This window comes from Phalangium opilio, unplaced genomic scaffold (genome assembly GCF_054372755.1).
Source record: "Phalangium opilio isolate 3A_F unplaced genomic scaffold, DU_Popi_V2 ptg000352l_1, whole genome shotgun sequence".
Taxonomy (NCBI): domain Eukaryota; kingdom Metazoa; phylum Arthropoda; class Arachnida; order Opiliones; family Phalangiidae; genus Phalangium; species Phalangium opilio.
The window spans coordinates 3560928-3576403 of NW_028324228.1; the positions used below are offsets into that span (position 1 = coordinate 3560928).

At 42.4% G+C, this 15476-nt stretch overlaps 66 non-coding genes across 66 annotated transcripts; all 66 read left to right on the forward strand.

The window, feature by feature from the left end:
* The first annotated feature begins 241 nt into the window (after window positions 1-241).
* Window positions 242-313, forward strand: TRNAD-GUC (transfer RNA aspartic acid (anticodon GUC)). Its single transcript has one exon. It is a non-coding gene; the product is annotated as a tRNA-Asp (tRNA).
* Window positions 314-379: 66 nt separating this feature from the next.
* On the forward strand, window positions 380-450 carry TRNAG-UCC (transfer RNA glycine (anticodon UCC)). The gene has a single exon. It is a non-coding gene; the product is annotated as a tRNA-Gly (tRNA).
* A 258-nt stretch (window positions 451-708) lies between these two features.
* On the forward strand, window positions 709-780 carry TRNAD-GUC (transfer RNA aspartic acid (anticodon GUC)). Its single transcript has one exon. It is a non-coding gene; the product is annotated as a tRNA-Asp (tRNA).
* Window positions 781-846: 66 nt separating this feature from the next.
* On the forward strand, window positions 847-917 carry TRNAG-UCC (transfer RNA glycine (anticodon UCC)). The gene has a single exon. It is a non-coding gene; the product is annotated as a tRNA-Gly (tRNA).
* A 258-nt stretch (window positions 918-1175) lies between these two features.
* Window positions 1176-1247, forward strand: TRNAD-GUC (transfer RNA aspartic acid (anticodon GUC)). The gene has a single exon. It is a non-coding gene; the product is annotated as a tRNA-Asp (tRNA).
* A 66-nt stretch (window positions 1248-1313) lies between these two features.
* On the forward strand, window positions 1314-1384 carry TRNAG-UCC (transfer RNA glycine (anticodon UCC)). The gene has a single exon. It is a non-coding gene; the product is annotated as a tRNA-Gly (tRNA).
* Window positions 1385-1642: 258 nt separating this feature from the next.
* TRNAD-GUC (transfer RNA aspartic acid (anticodon GUC)) lies at window positions 1643-1714 on the forward strand. The gene has a single exon. It is a non-coding gene; the product is annotated as a tRNA-Asp (tRNA).
* A 66-nt stretch (window positions 1715-1780) lies between these two features.
* On the forward strand, window positions 1781-1851 carry TRNAG-UCC (transfer RNA glycine (anticodon UCC)). Its single transcript has one exon. It is a non-coding gene; the product is annotated as a tRNA-Gly (tRNA).
* Window positions 1852-2109: 258 nt separating this feature from the next.
* Window positions 2110-2181, forward strand: TRNAD-GUC (transfer RNA aspartic acid (anticodon GUC)). The gene has a single exon. It is a non-coding gene; the product is annotated as a tRNA-Asp (tRNA).
* Window positions 2182-2247: 66 nt separating this feature from the next.
* Window positions 2248-2318, forward strand: TRNAG-UCC (transfer RNA glycine (anticodon UCC)). The gene has a single exon. It is a non-coding gene; the product is annotated as a tRNA-Gly (tRNA).
* Window positions 2319-2576: 258 nt separating this feature from the next.
* Window positions 2577-2648, forward strand: TRNAD-GUC (transfer RNA aspartic acid (anticodon GUC)). The gene has a single exon. It is a non-coding gene; the product is annotated as a tRNA-Asp (tRNA).
* A 66-nt stretch (window positions 2649-2714) lies between these two features.
* Window positions 2715-2785, forward strand: TRNAG-UCC (transfer RNA glycine (anticodon UCC)). The gene has a single exon. It is a non-coding gene; the product is annotated as a tRNA-Gly (tRNA).
* A 258-nt stretch (window positions 2786-3043) lies between these two features.
* On the forward strand, window positions 3044-3115 carry TRNAD-GUC (transfer RNA aspartic acid (anticodon GUC)). The gene has a single exon. It is a non-coding gene; the product is annotated as a tRNA-Asp (tRNA).
* Window positions 3116-3181: 66 nt separating this feature from the next.
* Window positions 3182-3252, forward strand: TRNAG-UCC (transfer RNA glycine (anticodon UCC)). Its single transcript has one exon. It is a non-coding gene; the product is annotated as a tRNA-Gly (tRNA).
* Window positions 3253-3510: 258 nt separating this feature from the next.
* Window positions 3511-3582, forward strand: TRNAD-GUC (transfer RNA aspartic acid (anticodon GUC)). Its single transcript has one exon. It is a non-coding gene; the product is annotated as a tRNA-Asp (tRNA).
* Window positions 3583-3648: 66 nt separating this feature from the next.
* Window positions 3649-3719, forward strand: TRNAG-UCC (transfer RNA glycine (anticodon UCC)). Its single transcript has one exon. It is a non-coding gene; the product is annotated as a tRNA-Gly (tRNA).
* Window positions 3720-3977: 258 nt separating this feature from the next.
* Window positions 3978-4049, forward strand: TRNAD-GUC (transfer RNA aspartic acid (anticodon GUC)). The gene has a single exon. It is a non-coding gene; the product is annotated as a tRNA-Asp (tRNA).
* A 66-nt stretch (window positions 4050-4115) lies between these two features.
* Window positions 4116-4186, forward strand: TRNAG-UCC (transfer RNA glycine (anticodon UCC)). The gene has a single exon. It is a non-coding gene; the product is annotated as a tRNA-Gly (tRNA).
* A 258-nt stretch (window positions 4187-4444) lies between these two features.
* On the forward strand, window positions 4445-4516 carry TRNAD-GUC (transfer RNA aspartic acid (anticodon GUC)). Its single transcript has one exon. It is a non-coding gene; the product is annotated as a tRNA-Asp (tRNA).
* A 66-nt stretch (window positions 4517-4582) lies between these two features.
* On the forward strand, window positions 4583-4653 carry TRNAG-UCC (transfer RNA glycine (anticodon UCC)). The gene has a single exon. It is a non-coding gene; the product is annotated as a tRNA-Gly (tRNA).
* A 258-nt stretch (window positions 4654-4911) lies between these two features.
* TRNAD-GUC (transfer RNA aspartic acid (anticodon GUC)) lies at window positions 4912-4983 on the forward strand. The gene has a single exon. It is a non-coding gene; the product is annotated as a tRNA-Asp (tRNA).
* A 66-nt stretch (window positions 4984-5049) lies between these two features.
* Window positions 5050-5120, forward strand: TRNAG-UCC (transfer RNA glycine (anticodon UCC)). The gene has a single exon. It is a non-coding gene; the product is annotated as a tRNA-Gly (tRNA).
* Window positions 5121-5378: 258 nt separating this feature from the next.
* Window positions 5379-5450, forward strand: TRNAD-GUC (transfer RNA aspartic acid (anticodon GUC)). Its single transcript has one exon. It is a non-coding gene; the product is annotated as a tRNA-Asp (tRNA).
* A 66-nt stretch (window positions 5451-5516) lies between these two features.
* TRNAG-UCC (transfer RNA glycine (anticodon UCC)) lies at window positions 5517-5587 on the forward strand. The gene has a single exon. It is a non-coding gene; the product is annotated as a tRNA-Gly (tRNA).
* Window positions 5588-5845: 258 nt separating this feature from the next.
* On the forward strand, window positions 5846-5917 carry TRNAD-GUC (transfer RNA aspartic acid (anticodon GUC)). The gene has a single exon. It is a non-coding gene; the product is annotated as a tRNA-Asp (tRNA).
* A 66-nt stretch (window positions 5918-5983) lies between these two features.
* Window positions 5984-6054, forward strand: TRNAG-UCC (transfer RNA glycine (anticodon UCC)). Its single transcript has one exon. It is a non-coding gene; the product is annotated as a tRNA-Gly (tRNA).
* A 258-nt stretch (window positions 6055-6312) lies between these two features.
* TRNAD-GUC (transfer RNA aspartic acid (anticodon GUC)) lies at window positions 6313-6384 on the forward strand. The gene has a single exon. It is a non-coding gene; the product is annotated as a tRNA-Asp (tRNA).
* A 66-nt stretch (window positions 6385-6450) lies between these two features.
* On the forward strand, window positions 6451-6521 carry TRNAG-UCC (transfer RNA glycine (anticodon UCC)). Its single transcript has one exon. It is a non-coding gene; the product is annotated as a tRNA-Gly (tRNA).
* Window positions 6522-6779: 258 nt separating this feature from the next.
* Window positions 6780-6851, forward strand: TRNAD-GUC (transfer RNA aspartic acid (anticodon GUC)). The gene has a single exon. It is a non-coding gene; the product is annotated as a tRNA-Asp (tRNA).
* Window positions 6852-6995: 144 nt separating this feature from the next.
* On the forward strand, window positions 6996-7067 carry TRNAD-GUC (transfer RNA aspartic acid (anticodon GUC)). The gene has a single exon. It is a non-coding gene; the product is annotated as a tRNA-Asp (tRNA).
* Window positions 7068-7133: 66 nt separating this feature from the next.
* TRNAG-UCC (transfer RNA glycine (anticodon UCC)) lies at window positions 7134-7204 on the forward strand. Its single transcript has one exon. It is a non-coding gene; the product is annotated as a tRNA-Gly (tRNA).
* A 258-nt stretch (window positions 7205-7462) lies between these two features.
* Window positions 7463-7534, forward strand: TRNAD-GUC (transfer RNA aspartic acid (anticodon GUC)). The gene has a single exon. It is a non-coding gene; the product is annotated as a tRNA-Asp (tRNA).
* Window positions 7535-7600: 66 nt separating this feature from the next.
* On the forward strand, window positions 7601-7671 carry TRNAG-UCC (transfer RNA glycine (anticodon UCC)). The gene has a single exon. It is a non-coding gene; the product is annotated as a tRNA-Gly (tRNA).
* Window positions 7672-7928: 257 nt separating this feature from the next.
* On the forward strand, window positions 7929-8000 carry TRNAD-GUC (transfer RNA aspartic acid (anticodon GUC)). The gene has a single exon. It is a non-coding gene; the product is annotated as a tRNA-Asp (tRNA).
* A 144-nt stretch (window positions 8001-8144) lies between these two features.
* TRNAD-GUC (transfer RNA aspartic acid (anticodon GUC)) lies at window positions 8145-8216 on the forward strand. The gene has a single exon. It is a non-coding gene; the product is annotated as a tRNA-Asp (tRNA).
* Window positions 8217-8282: 66 nt separating this feature from the next.
* Window positions 8283-8353, forward strand: TRNAG-UCC (transfer RNA glycine (anticodon UCC)). Its single transcript has one exon. It is a non-coding gene; the product is annotated as a tRNA-Gly (tRNA).
* A 258-nt stretch (window positions 8354-8611) lies between these two features.
* TRNAD-GUC (transfer RNA aspartic acid (anticodon GUC)) lies at window positions 8612-8683 on the forward strand. The gene has a single exon. It is a non-coding gene; the product is annotated as a tRNA-Asp (tRNA).
* Window positions 8684-8749: 66 nt separating this feature from the next.
* TRNAG-UCC (transfer RNA glycine (anticodon UCC)) lies at window positions 8750-8820 on the forward strand. The gene has a single exon. It is a non-coding gene; the product is annotated as a tRNA-Gly (tRNA).
* Window positions 8821-9078: 258 nt separating this feature from the next.
* TRNAD-GUC (transfer RNA aspartic acid (anticodon GUC)) lies at window positions 9079-9150 on the forward strand. The gene has a single exon. It is a non-coding gene; the product is annotated as a tRNA-Asp (tRNA).
* Window positions 9151-9216: 66 nt separating this feature from the next.
* Window positions 9217-9287, forward strand: TRNAG-UCC (transfer RNA glycine (anticodon UCC)). Its single transcript has one exon. It is a non-coding gene; the product is annotated as a tRNA-Gly (tRNA).
* A 258-nt stretch (window positions 9288-9545) lies between these two features.
* Window positions 9546-9617, forward strand: TRNAD-GUC (transfer RNA aspartic acid (anticodon GUC)). Its single transcript has one exon. It is a non-coding gene; the product is annotated as a tRNA-Asp (tRNA).
* A 66-nt stretch (window positions 9618-9683) lies between these two features.
* Window positions 9684-9754, forward strand: TRNAG-UCC (transfer RNA glycine (anticodon UCC)). Its single transcript has one exon. It is a non-coding gene; the product is annotated as a tRNA-Gly (tRNA).
* Window positions 9755-10012: 258 nt separating this feature from the next.
* On the forward strand, window positions 10013-10084 carry TRNAD-GUC (transfer RNA aspartic acid (anticodon GUC)). The gene has a single exon. It is a non-coding gene; the product is annotated as a tRNA-Asp (tRNA).
* A 66-nt stretch (window positions 10085-10150) lies between these two features.
* TRNAG-UCC (transfer RNA glycine (anticodon UCC)) lies at window positions 10151-10221 on the forward strand. Its single transcript has one exon. It is a non-coding gene; the product is annotated as a tRNA-Gly (tRNA).
* A 258-nt stretch (window positions 10222-10479) lies between these two features.
* TRNAD-GUC (transfer RNA aspartic acid (anticodon GUC)) lies at window positions 10480-10551 on the forward strand. Its single transcript has one exon. It is a non-coding gene; the product is annotated as a tRNA-Asp (tRNA).
* Window positions 10552-10617: 66 nt separating this feature from the next.
* On the forward strand, window positions 10618-10688 carry TRNAG-UCC (transfer RNA glycine (anticodon UCC)). Its single transcript has one exon. It is a non-coding gene; the product is annotated as a tRNA-Gly (tRNA).
* A 258-nt stretch (window positions 10689-10946) lies between these two features.
* Window positions 10947-11018, forward strand: TRNAD-GUC (transfer RNA aspartic acid (anticodon GUC)). Its single transcript has one exon. It is a non-coding gene; the product is annotated as a tRNA-Asp (tRNA).
* A 66-nt stretch (window positions 11019-11084) lies between these two features.
* On the forward strand, window positions 11085-11155 carry TRNAG-UCC (transfer RNA glycine (anticodon UCC)). The gene has a single exon. It is a non-coding gene; the product is annotated as a tRNA-Gly (tRNA).
* A 258-nt stretch (window positions 11156-11413) lies between these two features.
* On the forward strand, window positions 11414-11485 carry TRNAD-GUC (transfer RNA aspartic acid (anticodon GUC)). The gene has a single exon. It is a non-coding gene; the product is annotated as a tRNA-Asp (tRNA).
* Window positions 11486-11551: 66 nt separating this feature from the next.
* Window positions 11552-11622, forward strand: TRNAG-UCC (transfer RNA glycine (anticodon UCC)). Its single transcript has one exon. It is a non-coding gene; the product is annotated as a tRNA-Gly (tRNA).
* A 258-nt stretch (window positions 11623-11880) lies between these two features.
* Window positions 11881-11952, forward strand: TRNAD-GUC (transfer RNA aspartic acid (anticodon GUC)). The gene has a single exon. It is a non-coding gene; the product is annotated as a tRNA-Asp (tRNA).
* Window positions 11953-12018: 66 nt separating this feature from the next.
* On the forward strand, window positions 12019-12089 carry TRNAG-UCC (transfer RNA glycine (anticodon UCC)). The gene has a single exon. It is a non-coding gene; the product is annotated as a tRNA-Gly (tRNA).
* A 258-nt stretch (window positions 12090-12347) lies between these two features.
* On the forward strand, window positions 12348-12419 carry TRNAD-GUC (transfer RNA aspartic acid (anticodon GUC)). The gene has a single exon. It is a non-coding gene; the product is annotated as a tRNA-Asp (tRNA).
* A 66-nt stretch (window positions 12420-12485) lies between these two features.
* On the forward strand, window positions 12486-12556 carry TRNAG-UCC (transfer RNA glycine (anticodon UCC)). Its single transcript has one exon. It is a non-coding gene; the product is annotated as a tRNA-Gly (tRNA).
* A 258-nt stretch (window positions 12557-12814) lies between these two features.
* Window positions 12815-12886, forward strand: TRNAD-GUC (transfer RNA aspartic acid (anticodon GUC)). The gene has a single exon. It is a non-coding gene; the product is annotated as a tRNA-Asp (tRNA).
* Window positions 12887-12952: 66 nt separating this feature from the next.
* Window positions 12953-13023, forward strand: TRNAG-UCC (transfer RNA glycine (anticodon UCC)). The gene has a single exon. It is a non-coding gene; the product is annotated as a tRNA-Gly (tRNA).
* A 258-nt stretch (window positions 13024-13281) lies between these two features.
* TRNAD-GUC (transfer RNA aspartic acid (anticodon GUC)) lies at window positions 13282-13353 on the forward strand. Its single transcript has one exon. It is a non-coding gene; the product is annotated as a tRNA-Asp (tRNA).
* Window positions 13354-13497: 144 nt separating this feature from the next.
* TRNAD-GUC (transfer RNA aspartic acid (anticodon GUC)) lies at window positions 13498-13569 on the forward strand. The gene has a single exon. It is a non-coding gene; the product is annotated as a tRNA-Asp (tRNA).
* A 66-nt stretch (window positions 13570-13635) lies between these two features.
* Window positions 13636-13706, forward strand: TRNAG-UCC (transfer RNA glycine (anticodon UCC)). Its single transcript has one exon. It is a non-coding gene; the product is annotated as a tRNA-Gly (tRNA).
* Window positions 13707-13964: 258 nt separating this feature from the next.
* Window positions 13965-14036, forward strand: TRNAD-GUC (transfer RNA aspartic acid (anticodon GUC)). Its single transcript has one exon. It is a non-coding gene; the product is annotated as a tRNA-Asp (tRNA).
* Window positions 14037-14102: 66 nt separating this feature from the next.
* Window positions 14103-14173, forward strand: TRNAG-UCC (transfer RNA glycine (anticodon UCC)). The gene has a single exon. It is a non-coding gene; the product is annotated as a tRNA-Gly (tRNA).
* Window positions 14174-14431: 258 nt separating this feature from the next.
* Window positions 14432-14503, forward strand: TRNAD-GUC (transfer RNA aspartic acid (anticodon GUC)). Its single transcript has one exon. It is a non-coding gene; the product is annotated as a tRNA-Asp (tRNA).
* A 66-nt stretch (window positions 14504-14569) lies between these two features.
* TRNAG-UCC (transfer RNA glycine (anticodon UCC)) lies at window positions 14570-14640 on the forward strand. Its single transcript has one exon. It is a non-coding gene; the product is annotated as a tRNA-Gly (tRNA).
* A 258-nt stretch (window positions 14641-14898) lies between these two features.
* Window positions 14899-14970, forward strand: TRNAD-GUC (transfer RNA aspartic acid (anticodon GUC)). Its single transcript has one exon. It is a non-coding gene; the product is annotated as a tRNA-Asp (tRNA).
* Window positions 14971-15036: 66 nt separating this feature from the next.
* Window positions 15037-15107, forward strand: TRNAG-UCC (transfer RNA glycine (anticodon UCC)). Its single transcript has one exon. It is a non-coding gene; the product is annotated as a tRNA-Gly (tRNA).
* A 258-nt stretch (window positions 15108-15365) lies between these two features.
* TRNAD-GUC (transfer RNA aspartic acid (anticodon GUC)) lies at window positions 15366-15437 on the forward strand. Its single transcript has one exon. It is a non-coding gene; the product is annotated as a tRNA-Asp (tRNA).
* Window positions 15438-15476: the final 39 nt, after the last annotated feature.

Genomic DNA, 15476 nt, shown 5'->3' on the forward strand with positions numbered 1-15476 from the left:
TCTTTGACTCTCAAAATCGTGCACATTTTTTGTAAAACCAATAACCTTTCTCGAAAAGTAAAGTGTTCAGAAATCGCCTAGACCATTATTTCTAGCGTAGAGTATTTTATAGGGTTACTTTTTCTTCAAACTCACTTTTTCATTTAATTACTGACTATTGCACATGCTCCGGGACTTTGCGAAAAAAATTCGGATAGAAGTACTATAAGTTTAAAAAACTGAGATAACCAGCTTTCATTCATGTTCGGTAGTATAGTGGTGAGTATCCTCGCCTGTCACGCGAGAGACCGGGGTTCGATTCCCCGCCGGGGAGCGCTTTTTTAAATGTACACTAATCTAGGCTTCTTTTGTGTGTCGTATCGAAGTGTGACCTATGCAAGCATCGGTAGTTCAATGGTAGAATTCTCGCCTTCCAAGCGGGAGGTCCGGGTTCGATTCCCGGCCGGTGCAACCCGTACGATCTCGTTTCTTTGACTCTCAAAATCGTGCACATTTTTTGTAAAACCAATAACGTTTCTCGAAAAGTAAAGGGTTCAGAAATCGCCTTGACCATTATTTCTAGCGTAGAGTATTTTATTGGGTTACTTTTTCTTCAAACTCACTTTTTCATTTAATTAGTGACTATCGCGCATGCTCCGGGACTTAGCGAAAAAAATTCGGATAGAAGTACTATAAGTTTAAAAAACTGAGATAACCAACTTTTACTCATCCTCGGTAGTATAGTGGTGAGTATCCTCGCCTGTCACGCGAGAGACCGGGGTTCGATTCCCCGCCGGGGAGCGGTTTATTATATGTATACTAATCTAGGCTTCTTTTGTGTGTCATATCGAAGTGTGACCTATGCAAGCATCGGTAGTTCAATGGTAGAATTCTCGCCTTCCAAGCGGGAGGTCCGGGTTCGATTCCCGGCCGGTGCAACCCGTACGATATCGTTTCTTTGACTCTCAAAATCGTGCACATTTTTTGTAAAACCAATAACCTTTCTCGAAAAGTAAAGTGTTCAGAAATCGCCTAGACCATTATTTCTAGCGTAGAGTATTTTATAGGGTTACTTTTTCTTCAAACTCACTTTTTCATTTAATTACTGACTATTGCACATGCTCCGGGACTTTGCGAAAAAAATTCGGATAGAAGTACTATAAGTTTAAAAAACTGAGATAACCAGCTTTCATTCATGTTCGGTAGTATAGTGGTGAGTATCCTCGCCTGTCACGCGAGAGACCGGGGTTCGATTCCCCGCCGGGGAGCGGTTTATTATATGTATACTAATCTAGGCTTCTTTTGTGTGTCATATCGAAGTGTGACCTATGCAAGCATCGGTAGTTCAATGGTAGAATTCTCGCCTTCCAAGCGGGAGGTCCGGGTTCGATTCCCGGCCGGTGCAACCCGTACGATATCGTTTCTTTGACTCTCAAAATCGTGCACATTTTTTGTAAAACCAATAACCTTTCTCGAAAAGTAAAGTGTTCAGAAATCGCCTAGACCATTATTTCTAGCGTAGAGTATTTTATAGGGTTACTTTTTCTTCAAACTCACTTTTTCATTTAATTACTGACTATTGCACATGCTCCGGGACTTTGCGAAAAAAATTCGGATAGAAGTACTATAAGTTTAAAAAACTGAGATAACCAGCTTTCATTCATGTTCGGTAGTATAGTGGTGAGTATCCTCGCCTGTCACGCGAGAGACCGGGGTTCGATTCCCCGCCGGGGAGCGGTTTTTTAAATGTACACTAATCTAGGCTTCTTTTGTGTGTCGTATCGAAGTGTGACCTATGCAAGCATCGGTAGTTCAATGGTAGAATTCTCGCCTTCCAAGCGGGAGGTCCGGGTTCGATTCCCGGCCGGTGCAACCCGTACGATCTCGTTTCTTTGACTCTCAAAATCGTGCACATTTTTTGTAAAACCAATAACGTTTCTCGAAAAGTAAAGGGTTCAGAAATTGCCTTGACCATTATTTCTAGCGTAGAGTATTTTATTGGGTTACTTTTTCTTCAAACTCACTTTTTCATTTAATTAGTGACTATCGCGCATGCTCCGGGACTTAGCGAAAAAAATTCGGATAGAAGTACTATAAGTTTAAAAAACTGAGATAACCAACTTTTACTCATCCTCGGTAGTATAGTGGTGAGTATCCTCGCCTGTCACGCGAGAGACCGGGGTTCGATTCCCCGCCGGGGAGCGGTTTATTATATGTATACTAATCTAGGCTTCTTTTGTGTGTCATATCGAAGTGTGACCTATGCAAGCATCGGTAGTTCAATGGTAGAATTTTCGCCTTCCAAGCGGGAGGTCCGGGTTCGATTCCCGGCCGGTGCAACCCGTACGATATCGTTTCTTTGACTCTCAAAATCGTGCACATTTTTTGTAAAACCAATAACCTTTCTCGAAAAGTAAAGTGTTCAGAAATCGCCTAGACCATTATTTCTAGCGTAGAGTATTTTATAGGGTTACTTTTTCTTCAAACTCACTTTTTCATTTAATTACTGACTATTGCACATGCTCCGGGACTTTGCGAAAAAAATTCGGATAGAAGTACTATAAGTTTAAAAAACTGAGATAACCAGCTTTCATTCATGTTCGGTAGTATAGTGGTGAGTATCCTCGCCTGTCACGCGAGAGACCGGGGTTCGATTCCCCGCCGGGGAGCGGTTTTTTAAATGTATACTAATCTAGGCTTCTTTTGTGTGTCGTATCGAAGTGTGACCTATGCAAGCATCGGTAGTTCAATGGTAGAATTCTCGCCTTCCAAGCGGGAGGTCCGGGTTCGATTCCCGGCCGGTGCAACCCGTACGATCTCGTTTCTTTGACTCTCAAAATCGTGCACATTTTTTGTAAAACCAATAACGTTTCTCGAAAAGTAAAGGGTTCAGAAATCGCCTTGACCATTATTTCTAGCGTAGAGTATTTTATTGGGTTACTTTTTCTTCAAACTCTCTTTTTCATTTAATTAGTGACTATCGCGCATGCTCCGGGACTTGGCGAAAAAAATTCGGATAGAAGTACTATAAGTTTAAAAAACTGAGATAACCAACTTTTATTCATCCTCGGTAGTATAGTGGTGAGTATCCTCGCCCGTCACGCGAGAGACCGGGGTTCGATTCCCCGCCGGGGAGCGGTTTATTATATGTATACTAATCTAGGCTTCTTTTGTGTGTCATATCGAAGTGTGACCTATGCAAGCATCGGTAGTTCAATGGTAGAATTCTCGCCTTCCAAGCGGGAGGTCCGGGTTCGATTCCCGGCCGGTGCAACCCGTACGATCTCGTTTCTTTGACTCTCAAAATCGTGCACATTTTTTGTAAAACCAATAACCTTTCTCGAAAAGTAAAGTGTTCAGAAATCGCCTAGACCATTATTTCTAGCGTAGAGTATTTTATAGGGTTACTTTTTCTTCAAACTCACTTTTTCATTTAATTACTGACTATTGCACATGCTCCGGGACTTTGCGAAAAAAATTCGGATAGAAGTACTATAAGTTTAAAAAACTGAGATAACCAGCTTTCATTCATGTTCGGTAGTATAGTGGTGAGTATCCTCGCCTGTCACGCGAGAGACCGGGGTTCGATTCCCCGCCGGGGAGCGGTTTTTTAAATGTACACTAATCTAGGCTTCTTTTGTGTGTCGTATCGAAGTGTGACCTATGCAAGCATCGGTAGTTCAATGGTAGAATTCTCGCCTTCCAAGCGGGAGGTCCGGGTTCGATTCCCGGCCGGTGCAACCCGTACGATCTCGTTTCTTTGACTCTCAAAATCGTGCACATTTTTTGTAAAACCAATAACGTTTCTCGAAAAGTAAAGGGTTCAGAAATTGCCTTGACCATTATTTCTAGCGTAGAGTATTTTATTGGGTTACTTTTTCTTCAAACTCACTTTTTCATTTAATTAGTGACTATCGCGCATGCTCCGGGACTTAGCGAAAAAAATTCGGATAGAAGTACTATAAGTTTAAAAAACTGAGATAACCAACTTTTACTCATCCTCGGTAGTATAGTGGTGAGTATCCTCGCCTGTCACGCGAGAGACCGGGGTTCGATTCCCCGCCGGGGAGCGGTTTATTATATGTATACTAATCTAGGCTTCTTTTGTGTGTCATATCGAAGTGTGACCTATGCAAGCATCGGTAGTTCAATGGTAGAATTCTCGCCTTCCAAGCGGGAGGTCCGGGTTCGATTCCCGGCCGGTGCAACCCGTACGATATCGTTTCTTTGACTCTCAAAATCGTGCACATTTTTTGTAAAACCAATAACCTTTCTCGAAAAGTAAAGTGTTCAGAAATCGCCTAGACCATTATTTCTAGCGTAGAGTATTTTATAGGGTTACTTTTTCTTCAAACTCACTTTTTCATTTAATTACTGACTATTGCACATGCTCCGGGACTTTGCGAAAAAAATTCGGATAGAAGTACTATAAGTTTAAAAAACTGAGATAACCAGCTTTCATTCATGTTCGGTAGTATAGTGGTGAGTATCCTCGCCTGTCACGCGAGAGACCGGGGTTCGATTCCCCGCCGGGGAGCGGTTTATTATATGTATACTAATCTAGGCTTCTTTTGTGTGTCATATCGAAGTGTGACCTATGCAAGCATCGGTAGTTCAATGGTAGAATTCTCGCCTTCCAAGCGGGAGGTCCGGGTTCGATTCCCGGCCGGTGCAACCCGTACGATATCGTTTCTTTGACTCTCAAAATCGTGCACATTTTTTGTAAAACCAATAACCTTTCTCGAAAAGTAAAGTGTTCAGAAATCGCCTAGACCATTATTTCTAGCGTAGAGTATTTTATAGGGTTACTTTTTCTTCAAACTCACTTTTTCATTTAATTACTGACTATTGCACATGCTCCGGGACTTTGCGAAAAAAATTCGGATAGAAGTACTATAAGTTTAAAAAACTGAGATAACCAGCTTTCATTCATGTTCGGTAGTATAGTGGTGAGTATCCTCGCCTGTCACGCGAGAGACCGGGGTTCGATTCCCCGCCGGGGAGCGGTTTTTTAAATGTACACTAATCTAGGCTTCTTTTGTGTGTCGTATCGAAGTGTGACCTATGCAAGCATCGGTAGTTCAATGGTAGAATTCTCCCCTTCCAAGCGGGAGGTCCGGGTTCGATTCCCGGCCGGTGCAACCCGTACGATCTCGTTTCTTTGACTCTCAAAATCGTGCACATTTTTTGTAAAACCAATAACGTTTCTCGAAAAGTAAAGGGTTCAGAAATCGCCTTGACCATTATTTCTAGCGTAGAGTATTTTATTGGGTTACTTTTTCTTCAAACTCTCTTTTTCATTTAATTAGTGACTATCGCGCATGCTCCGGGACTTGGCGAAAAAAATTCGGATAGAAGTACTATAAGTTTAAAAAACTGAGATAACCAACTTTTATTCATCCTCGGTAGTATAGTGGTGAGTATCCTCGCCCGTCACGCGAGAGACCGGGGTTCGATTCCCCGCCGGGGAGCGGTTTATTATATGTATACTAATCTAGGCTTCTTTTGTGTGTCATATCGAAGTGTGACCTATGCAAGCATCGGTAGTTCAATGGTAGAATTCTCGCCTTCCAAGCGGGAGGTCCGGGTTCGATTCCCGGCCGGTGCAACCCGTACGATCTCGTTTCTTTGACTCTCAAAATCGTGCACATTTTTTGTAAAACCAATAACCTTTCTCGAAAAGTAAAGTGTTCAGAAATCGCCTAGACCATTATTTCTAGCGTAGAGTATTTTATAGGGTTACTTTTTCTTCAAACTCACTTTTTCATTTAATTACTGACTATTGCACATGCTCCGGGACTTTGCGAAAAAAATTCGGATAGAAGTACTATAAGTTTAAAAAACTGAGATAACCAGCTTTCATTCATGTTCGGTAGTATAGTGGTGAGTATCCTCGCCTGTCACGCGAGAGACCGGGGTTCGATTCCCCGCCGGGGAGCGGTTTATTATATGTATACTAATCTAGGCTTCTTTTGTGTGTCATATCGAAGTGTGACCTATGCAAGCATCGGTAGTTCAATGGTAGAATTCTCGCCTTCCAAGCGGGAGGTCCGGGTTCGATTCCCGGCCGGTGCAACCCGTACGATATCGTTTCTTTGACTCTTAAAATCGTGCACATTTTTTGTAAAACCAATAACCTTTCTCGAAAAGTAAAGTGTTCAGAAATCGCCTAGACCATTATTTCTAGCGTAGAGTATTTTATAGGGTTACTTTTTCTTCAAACTCACTTTTTCATTTAATTACTGACTATTGCACATGCTCCGGGACTTTGCGAAAAAAATTCGGATAGAAGTACTATAAGTTTAAAAAACTGAGATAACCAGCTTTCATTCATGTTCGGTAGTATAGTGGTGAGTATCCTCGCCTGTCACGCGAGAGACCGGGGTTCGATTCCCCGCCGGGGAGCGGTTTTTTAAATGTACACTAATCTAGGCTTCTTTTGTGTGTCGTATCGAAGTGTGACCTATGCAAGCATCGGTAGTTCAATGGTAGAATTCTCCCCTTCCAAGCGGGAGGTCCGGGTTCGATTCCCGGCCGGTGCAACCCGTACGATCTCGTTTCTTTGACTCTCAAAATCGTGCACATTTTTTGTAAAACCAATAACGTTTCTCGAAAAGTAAAGGGTTCAGAAATCGCCTTGACCATTATTTCTAGCGTAGAGTATTTTATTGGGTTACTTTTTCTTCAAACTCTCTTTTTCATTTAATTAGTGACTATCGCGCATGCTCCGGGACTTGGCGAAAAAAATTCGGATAGAAGTACTATAAGTTTAAAAAACTGAGATAACCAACTTTTATTCATCCTCGGTAGTATAGTGGTGAGTATCCTCGCCCGTCACGCGAGAGACCGGGGTTCGATTCCCCGCCGGGGAGCGGTTTATTATATGTATACTAATCTAGGCTTCTTTTGTGTGTCATATCGAAGTGTGACCTATGCAAGCATCGGTAGTTCAATGGTAGAAAATTCGGATAGAAGTACTATAAGATTAAAAAACTGAGATAACCAAATTTGATTCATCCTCGGTAGTATAGTGGTGAGTATCCTCGCCTGTCACGCGAGAGACCGGGGTTCGATTCCCCGCCGGGGAGCGGTTTTTTAAATGTATACTAATCTAGGCTTCTTTTGTGTGTCGTATCGAAGTGTGACCTATGCAAGCATCGGTAGTTCAATGGTAGAATTCTCGCCTTCCAAGCGGGAGGTCCGGGTTCGATTCCCGGCCGGTGCAACCCGTACGATCTCGTTTCTTTGACTCTCAAAATCGTGCACATTTTTTGTAAAACCAATAACGTTTCTCGAAAAGTAAAGGGTTCAGAAATCGCCTTGACCATTATTTCTAGCGTAGAGTATTTTATTGGGTTACTTTTTCTTCAAACTCACTTTTTCATTTAATTAGTGACTATCGCGCATGCTCCGGGACTTAGCGAAAAAAATTCGGATAGAAGTACTATAAGTTTAAAAAACTGAGATAACCAACTTTTACTCATCCTCGGTAGTATAGTGGTGAGTATCCTCGCCTGTCACGCGAGAGACCGGGGTTCGATTCCCCGCCGGGGAGCGGTTTATTATATGTATACTAATCTAGGCTTCTTTTGTGTGTCATATCGAAGTGTGACCTATGCAAGCATCGGTAGTTCAATGGTAGAATTCTCGCCTTCCAAGCGGGAGGTCCGGGTTCGATTCCCGGCCGGTGCAACCCGTACGATATCGTTTCTTTGACTCTCAAAATCGTGCACATTTTTTGTAAAACCAATAACCTTTCTCGAAAAGTAAAGTGTTCAGAAATCGCCTAGACCATTATTTCTAGCGTAGAGTATTTTATAGGGTTACTTTTTCTTCAAACTCACTTTTTCATTTAATTACTGATTATTGCACATGCTCCGGGACTTTGCGAAAAAAATTCGGATAGAAGTACTATAAGTTTAAAAACTGAGATAACCAGCTTTCATTCATGCTCGGTAGTATAGTGGTGAGTATCCTCGCCTGTCACGCGAGAGACCGGGGTTCGATTCCCCGCCGGGGAGCGGTTTATTATATGTATACTAATCTAGGCTTCTTTTGTGTGTCATATCGAAGTGTGACCTATGCAAGCATCGGTAGTTCAATGGTAGAAAATTCGGATAGAAGTACTATAAGATTAAAAAACTGAGATAACCAAATTTGATTCATCCTCGGTAGTATAGTGGTGAGTATCCTCGCCTGTCACGCGAGAGACCGGGGTTCGATTCCCCGCCGGGGAGCGGTTTATTATATGTATACTAATCTAGGCTTCTTTTGTGTGTCATATCGAAGTGTGACCTATGCAAGCATCGGTAGTTCAATGGTAGAATTCTCGCCTTCCAAGCGGGAGGTCCGGGTTCGATTCCCGGCCGGTGCAACCCGTACGATATCGTTTCTTTGACTCTCAAAATCGTGCACATTTTTTGTAAAACCAATAACCTTTCTCGAAAAGTAAAGTGTTCAGAAATCGCCTAGACCATTATTTCTAGCGTAGAGTATTTTATAGGGTTGCTTTTTCTTCAAACTCACTTTTTCATTTAATTACTGACTATTGCACATGCTCCGGGACTTTGCGAAAAAAATTCGGATAGAAGTACTATAAGTTTAAAAAACTGAGATAACCAGCTTTCATTCATGTTCGGTAGTATAGTGGTGAGTATCCTCGCCTGTCACGCGAGAGACCGGGGTTCGATTCCCCGCCGGGGAGCGGTTTATTATATGTATACTAATCTAGGCTTCTTTTGTGTGTCATATCGAAGTGTGACCTATGCAAGCATCGGTAGTTCAATGGTAGAATTCTCGCCTTCCAAGCGGGAGGTCCGGGTTCGATTCCCGGCCGGTGCAACCCGTACGATATCGTTTCTTTGACTCTCAAAATCGTGCACATTTTTTGTAAAACCAATAACCTTTCTCGAAAAGTAAAGTGTTCAGAAATCGCCTAGACCATTATTTCTAGCGTAGAGTATTTTATAGGGTTACTTTTTCTTCAAACTCACTTTTTCATTTAATTACTGACTATTGCACATGCTCCGGGACTTTGCGAAAAAAATTCGGATAGAAGTACTATAAGTTTAAAAAACTGAGATAACCAGCTTTCATTCATGTTCGGTAGTATAGTGGTGAGTATCCTCGCCTGTCACGCGAGAGACCGGGGTTCGATTCCCCGCCGGGGAGCGGTTTATTATATGTATACTAATCTAGGCTTCTTTTGTGTGTCATATCGAAGTGTGACCTATGCAAGCATCGGTAGTTCAATGGTAGAATTCTCGCCTTCCAAGCGGGAGGTCCGGGTTCGATTCCCGGCCGGTGCAACCCGTACGATATCGTTTCTTTGACTCTCAAAATCGTGCACATTTTTTGTAAAACCAATAACCTTTCTCGAAAAGTAAAGTGTTCAGAAATCGCCTAGACCATTATTTCTAGCGTAGAGTATTTTATAGGGTTACTTTTTCTTCAAACTCACTTTTTCATTTAATTACTGACTATTGCACATGCTCCGGGACTTTGCGAAAAAAATTCGGATAGAAGTACTATAAGTTTAAAAAACTGAGATAACCAGCTTTCATTCATGTTCGGTAGTATAGTGGTGAGTATCCTCGCCTGTCACGCGAGAGACCGGGGTTCGATTCCCCGCCGGGGAGCGGTTTTTTAAATGTACACTAATCTAGGCTTCTTTTGTGTGTCGTATCGAAGTGTGACCTATGCAAGCATCGGTAGTTCAATGGTAGAATTCTCCCCTTCCAAGCGGGAGGTCCGGGTTCGATTCCCGGCCGGTGCAACCCGTACGATCTCGTTTCTTTGACTCTCAAAATCGTGCACATTTTTTGTAAAACCAATAACGTTTCTCGAAAAGTAAAGGGTTCAGAAATCGCCTTGACCATTATTTCTAGCGTAGAGTATTTTATTGGGTTACTTTTTCTTCAAACTCACTTTTTCATTTAATTAGTGACTATCGCGCATGCTCCGGGACTTAGCGAAAAAAATTCGGATAGAAGTACTATAAGTTTAAAAAACTGAGATAACCAACTTTTACTCATCCTCGGTAGTATAGTGGTGAGTATCCTCGCCTGTCACGCGAGAGACCGGGGTTCGATTCCCCGCCGGGGAGCGGTTTATTATATGTATACTAATCTAGGCTTCTTTTGTGTGTCATATCGAAGTGTGACCTATGCAAGCATCGGTAGTTCAATGGTAGAATTCTCGCCTTCCAAGCGGGAGGTCCGGGTTCGATTCCCGGCCGGTGCAACCCGTACGATATCGTTTCTTTGACTCTCAAAATCGTGCACATTTTTTGTAAAACCAATAACCTTTCTCGAAAAGTAAAGTGTTCAGAAATCGCCTAGACCATTATTTCTAGCGTAGAGTATTTTATAGGGTTGCTTTTTCTTCAAACTCACTTTTTCATTTAATTACTGACTATTGCACATGCTCCGGGACTTTGCGAAAAAAATTCGGATAGAAGTACTATAAGTTTAAAAAACTGAGATAACCAGCTTTCATTCATGTTCGGTAGTATAGTGGTGAGTATCCTCGCCTGTCACGCGAGAGACCGGGGTTCGATTCCCCGCCGGGGAGCGGTTTATTATATGTATACTAATCTAGGCTTCTTTTGTGTGTCATATCGAAGTGTGACCTATGCAAGCATCGGTAGTTCAATGGTAGAATTCTCGCCTTCCAAGCGGGAGGTCCGGGTTCGATTCCCGGCCGGTGCAACCCGTACGATATCGTTTCTTTGACTCTCAAAATCGTGCACATTTTTTGTAAAACCAATAACCTTTCTCGAAAAGTAAAGTGTTCAGAAATCGCCTAGACCATTATTTCTAGCGTAGAGTATTTTATAGGGTTACTTTTTCTTCAAACTCACTTTTTCATTTAATTACTGACTATTGCACATGCTCCGGGACTTTGCGAAAAAAATTCGGATAGAAGTACTATAAGTTTAAAAAACTGAGATAACCAGCTTTCATTCATGTTCGGTAGTATAGTGGTGAGTATCCTCGCCTGTCACGCGAGAGACCGGGGTTCGATTCCCCGCCGGGGAGCGGTTTATTATATGTATACTAATCTAGGCTTCTTTTGTGTGTCATATCGAAGTGTGACCTATGCAAGCATCGGTAGTTCAATGGTAGAATTCTCGCCTTCCAAGCGGGAGGTCCGGGTTCGATTCCCGGCCGGTGCAACCCGTACGATATCGTTTCTTTGACTCTCAAAATCGTGCACATTTTTTGTAAAACCAATAACCTTTCTCGAAAAGTAAAGTGTTCAGAAATCGCCTAGACCATTATTTCTAGCGTAGAGTATTTTATAGGGTTACTTTTTCTTCAAACTCACTTTTTCATTTAATTACTGACTATTGCACATGCTCCGGGACTTTGCGAAAAAAATTCGGATAGAAGTACTATAAGTTTAAAAAACTGAGATAACCAGCTTTCATTCATGTTCGGTAGTATAGTGGTGAGTATCCTCGCCTGTCACGCGAGAGACCGGGGTTCGATTCCCCGCCGGGGAGCGGTTTTTTAAATGTACACTAATCTAGGCTTCTTTTGTGTGTCGTATCGAAGTGTGACCTATGCAAGCATCGGTAGTTCAATGGTAGAATTCTCCCCTTCCAAGCGGGAGGTCCGGGTTCGATTCCCGGCCGGTGCAACCCGTACGATCTCGTTTCTTTGACTCTCAAAATCGTGCACATTTTTTGTAAAACCAATAACGTTTCTCGAAAAGTAAAGGGTTCAGAAATCGCCTTGACCATTATTTCTAGCGTAGAGTATTTTATTGGGTTACTTTTTCTTCAAACTCACTTTTTCATTTAATTAGTGACTATCGCGCATGCTCCGGGACTTAGCGAAAAAAATTCGGATAGAAGTACTATAAGTTTAAAAAACTGAGATAACCAACTTTTACTCATCCTCGGTAGTATAGTGGTGAGTATCCTCGCCTGTCACGCGAGAGACCGGGGTTCGATTCCCCGCCGGGGAGCGGTTTATTATATGTATACTAATCTAGGCTTCTTTTGTGTGTCATATCGAAGTGTGACCTATGCAAGCATCGGTAGTTCAATGGTAGAATTCTCGCCTTCCAAGCGGGAGGTCCGGGTTCGATTCCCGGCCGGTGCAACCCGTACGATATCGTTTCTTTGACTCTCAAAATCGTGCACATTTTTTGTAAAACCAATAACCTTTCTCGAAAAGTAAAGTGTTCAGAAATCGCCTAGACCATTATTTCTAGCGTAGAGTATTTTATAGGGTTACTTTTTCTTCAAACTCACTTTTTCATTTAATTACTGACTATTGCACATGCTCCGGGACTTTGCGAAAAAAATTCGGATAGAAGTACTATAAGTTTAAAAAACTGAGATAACCAGCTTTCATTCATGTTCGGTAGTATAGTGGTGAGTATCCTCGCCTGTCACGCGAGAGACCGGGGTTCGATTCCCCGCCGGGGAGCGGTTTATTATATGTATACTAATCTAGGCTTCTTTTGTGTGTCATATCGAAGTGTGACCTATGCAAGCATCGGTAGTTCAATGGTAGAATTCTCGCCTTCCAAGCGGGAGGTCCGGGTTCGATTCCCGGCCGGTGCAACCCGTACGATATCGTTTCTTTGACTCTCAAAATCGTGCACATTTTTTGTAAAACCAATAACCTTTCTCGAAAAGTAAAGTGTTCAGAAATCGCCTAGACCATTATTTCTAGCGTAGAGTATTTTATAGGGTTACTTTTTCTTCAAACTCACTTTTTCATTTAATTACTGACTATTGCACATGCTCCGGGACTTTGCGAAAAAAATTCGGATAGAAGTACTATAAGTTTAAAAAACTGAGATAACCAGCTTTCATTCATGTTCGGTAGTATAGTGGTGAGTATCCTCGCCTGTCACGCGAGAGACCGGGGTTCGATTCCCCGCCGGGGAGCGGTTTTTTAAATGTACACTAATCTAGGCTTCTTTTGTGTGTCGTATCGAAGTGTGACCTATGCAAGCATCGGTAGTTCAATGGTAGAATTCTCCCCTTCCAAGCGGGAGGTCCGGGTTCGATTCCCGGCCGGTGCAACCCGTACGATCTCGTTTCTTTGACTCTCAAAATCGTGCACATTTTTTGTAAAACCAATAACGTTTCTCGAAAAGTAAAGGGTTCAGAAATCGCCTTGACCATTATTTCTAGCGTAGAGTATTTTATTGGGTTACTTTTTCTTCAAACTCACTTTTTCATTTAATTAGTGACTATCGCGCATGCTCCGGGACTTAGCGAAAAAAATTCGGATAGAAGTACTATAAGTTTAAAAAACTGAGATAACCAACTTTTACTCATCCTCGGTAGTATAGTGGTGAGTATCCTCGCCTGTCACGCGAGAGACCGGGGTTCGATTCCCCGCCGGGGAGCGGTTTATTATATGTATACTAATCTAGGCTTCTTTTGTGTGTCATATCGAAGTGTGACCTATGCAAGCATCGGTAGTTCAATGGTAGAAAATTCGGATAGAAGTACTATAAGTTTAAAAAACTGAGATAACCAGCTTTCATTCATGTTCGGTAGTATAGTGGTGAGTATCCTCGCCTGTCACGCGAGAGACCGGGGTTCGATTCCCCGCCGGGGAGCGGTTTTTTAAATGTATACTAATCTAGGCTTCTTTTGTGTGTCGTATCGAAGTGTGACCTATGCAAGCATCGGTAGTTCAATGGTAGAATTCTCGCCTTCCAAGCGGGAGGTCCGGGTTCGATTCCCGGCCGGTGCAACCCGTACGATCTCGTTTCTTTGACTCTCAAAATCGTGCACATTTTTTGTAAAACCAATAACGTTTCTCGAAAAGTAAAGGGTTCAGAAATCGCCTTGACCATTATTTCTAGCGTAGAGTATTTTATTGGGTTACTTTTTCTTCAAACTCTCTTTTTCATTTAATTAGTGACTATCGCGCATGCTCCGGGACTTGGCGAAAAAAATTCGGATAGAAGTACTATAAGTTTAAAAAACTGAGATAACCAACTTTTATTCATCCTCGGTAGTATAGTGGTGAGTATCCTCGCCCGTCACGCGAGAGACCGGGGTTCGATTCCCCGCCGGGGAGCGGTTTATTATATGTATACTAATCTAGGCTTCTTTTGTGTGTCATATCGAAGTGTGACCTATGCAAGCATCGGTAGTTCAATGGTAGAATTCTCGCCTTCCAAGCGGGAGGTCCGGGTTCGATTCCCGGCCGGTGCAACCCGTACGATCTCGTTTCTTTGACTCTCAAAATCGTGCACATTTTTTGTAAAACCAATAACCTTTCTCGAAAAGTAAAGTGTTCAGAAATCGCCTAGACCATTATTTCTAGCGTAGAGTATTTTATAGGGTTACTTTTTCTTCAAACTCACTTTTTCATTTAATTACTGACTATTGCACATGCTCCGGGACTTTGCGAAAAAAATTCGGATAGAAGTACTATAAGTTTAAAAAACTGAGATAACCAGCTTTCATTCATGTTCGGTAGTATAGTGGTGAGTATCCTCGCCTGTCACGCGAGAGACCGGGGTTCGATTCCCCGCCGGGGAGCGGTTTTTTAAATGTACACTAATCTAGGCTTCTTTTGTGTGTCGTATCGAAGTGTGACCTATGCAAGCATCGGTAGTTCAATGGTAGAATTCTCGCCTTCCAAGCGGGAGGTCCGGGTTCGATTCCCGGCCGGTGCAACCCGTACGATCTCGTTTCTTTGACTCTCAAAATCGTGCACATTTTTTGTAAAACCAATAACGTTTCTCGAAAAGTAAAGGGTTCAGAAATTGCCTTGACCATTATTTCTAGCGTAGAGTATTTTATTGGGTTACTTTTTCTTCAAACTCACTTTTTCATTTAATTAGTGACTATCGCGCATGCTCCGGGACTTAGCGAAAAAAATTCGGATAGAAGTACTATAAGTTTAAAAAACTGAGATAACCAACTTTTACTCATCCTCGGTAGTATAGTGGTGAGTATCCTCGCCTGTCACGCGAGAGACCGGGGTTCGATTCCCCGCCGGGGAGCGGTTTATTATATGTATACTAATCTAGGCTTCTTTTGTGTGTCATATCGAAGTGTGACCTATGCAAGCATCGGTAGTTCAATGGTAGAATTCTCGCCTTCCAAGCGGGAGGTCCGGGTTCGATTCCCGGCCGGTGCAACCCGTACGATATCGTTTCTTTGACTCTCAAAATCGTGCACATTTTTTGTAAAACCAATAACCTTTCTCGAAAAGTAAAGTGTTCAGAAATCGCCTAGACCATTATTTCTAGCGTAGAGTATTTTATAGGGTTACTTTTTCTTCAAACTCACTTTTTCATTTAATTACTGACTATTGCACATGCTCCGGGACTTTGCGAAAAAAATTCGGATAGAAGTACTATAAGTTTAAAAAACTGAGATAACCAGCTTTCATTCATGTTCGGTAGTATAGTGGTGAGTATCCTCGCCTGTCACGCGAGAGACCGGGGTTCGATTCCCCGCCGGGGAGCGGTTTTTTAAATGTACACTAATCTAGGCTTCTTTTGTG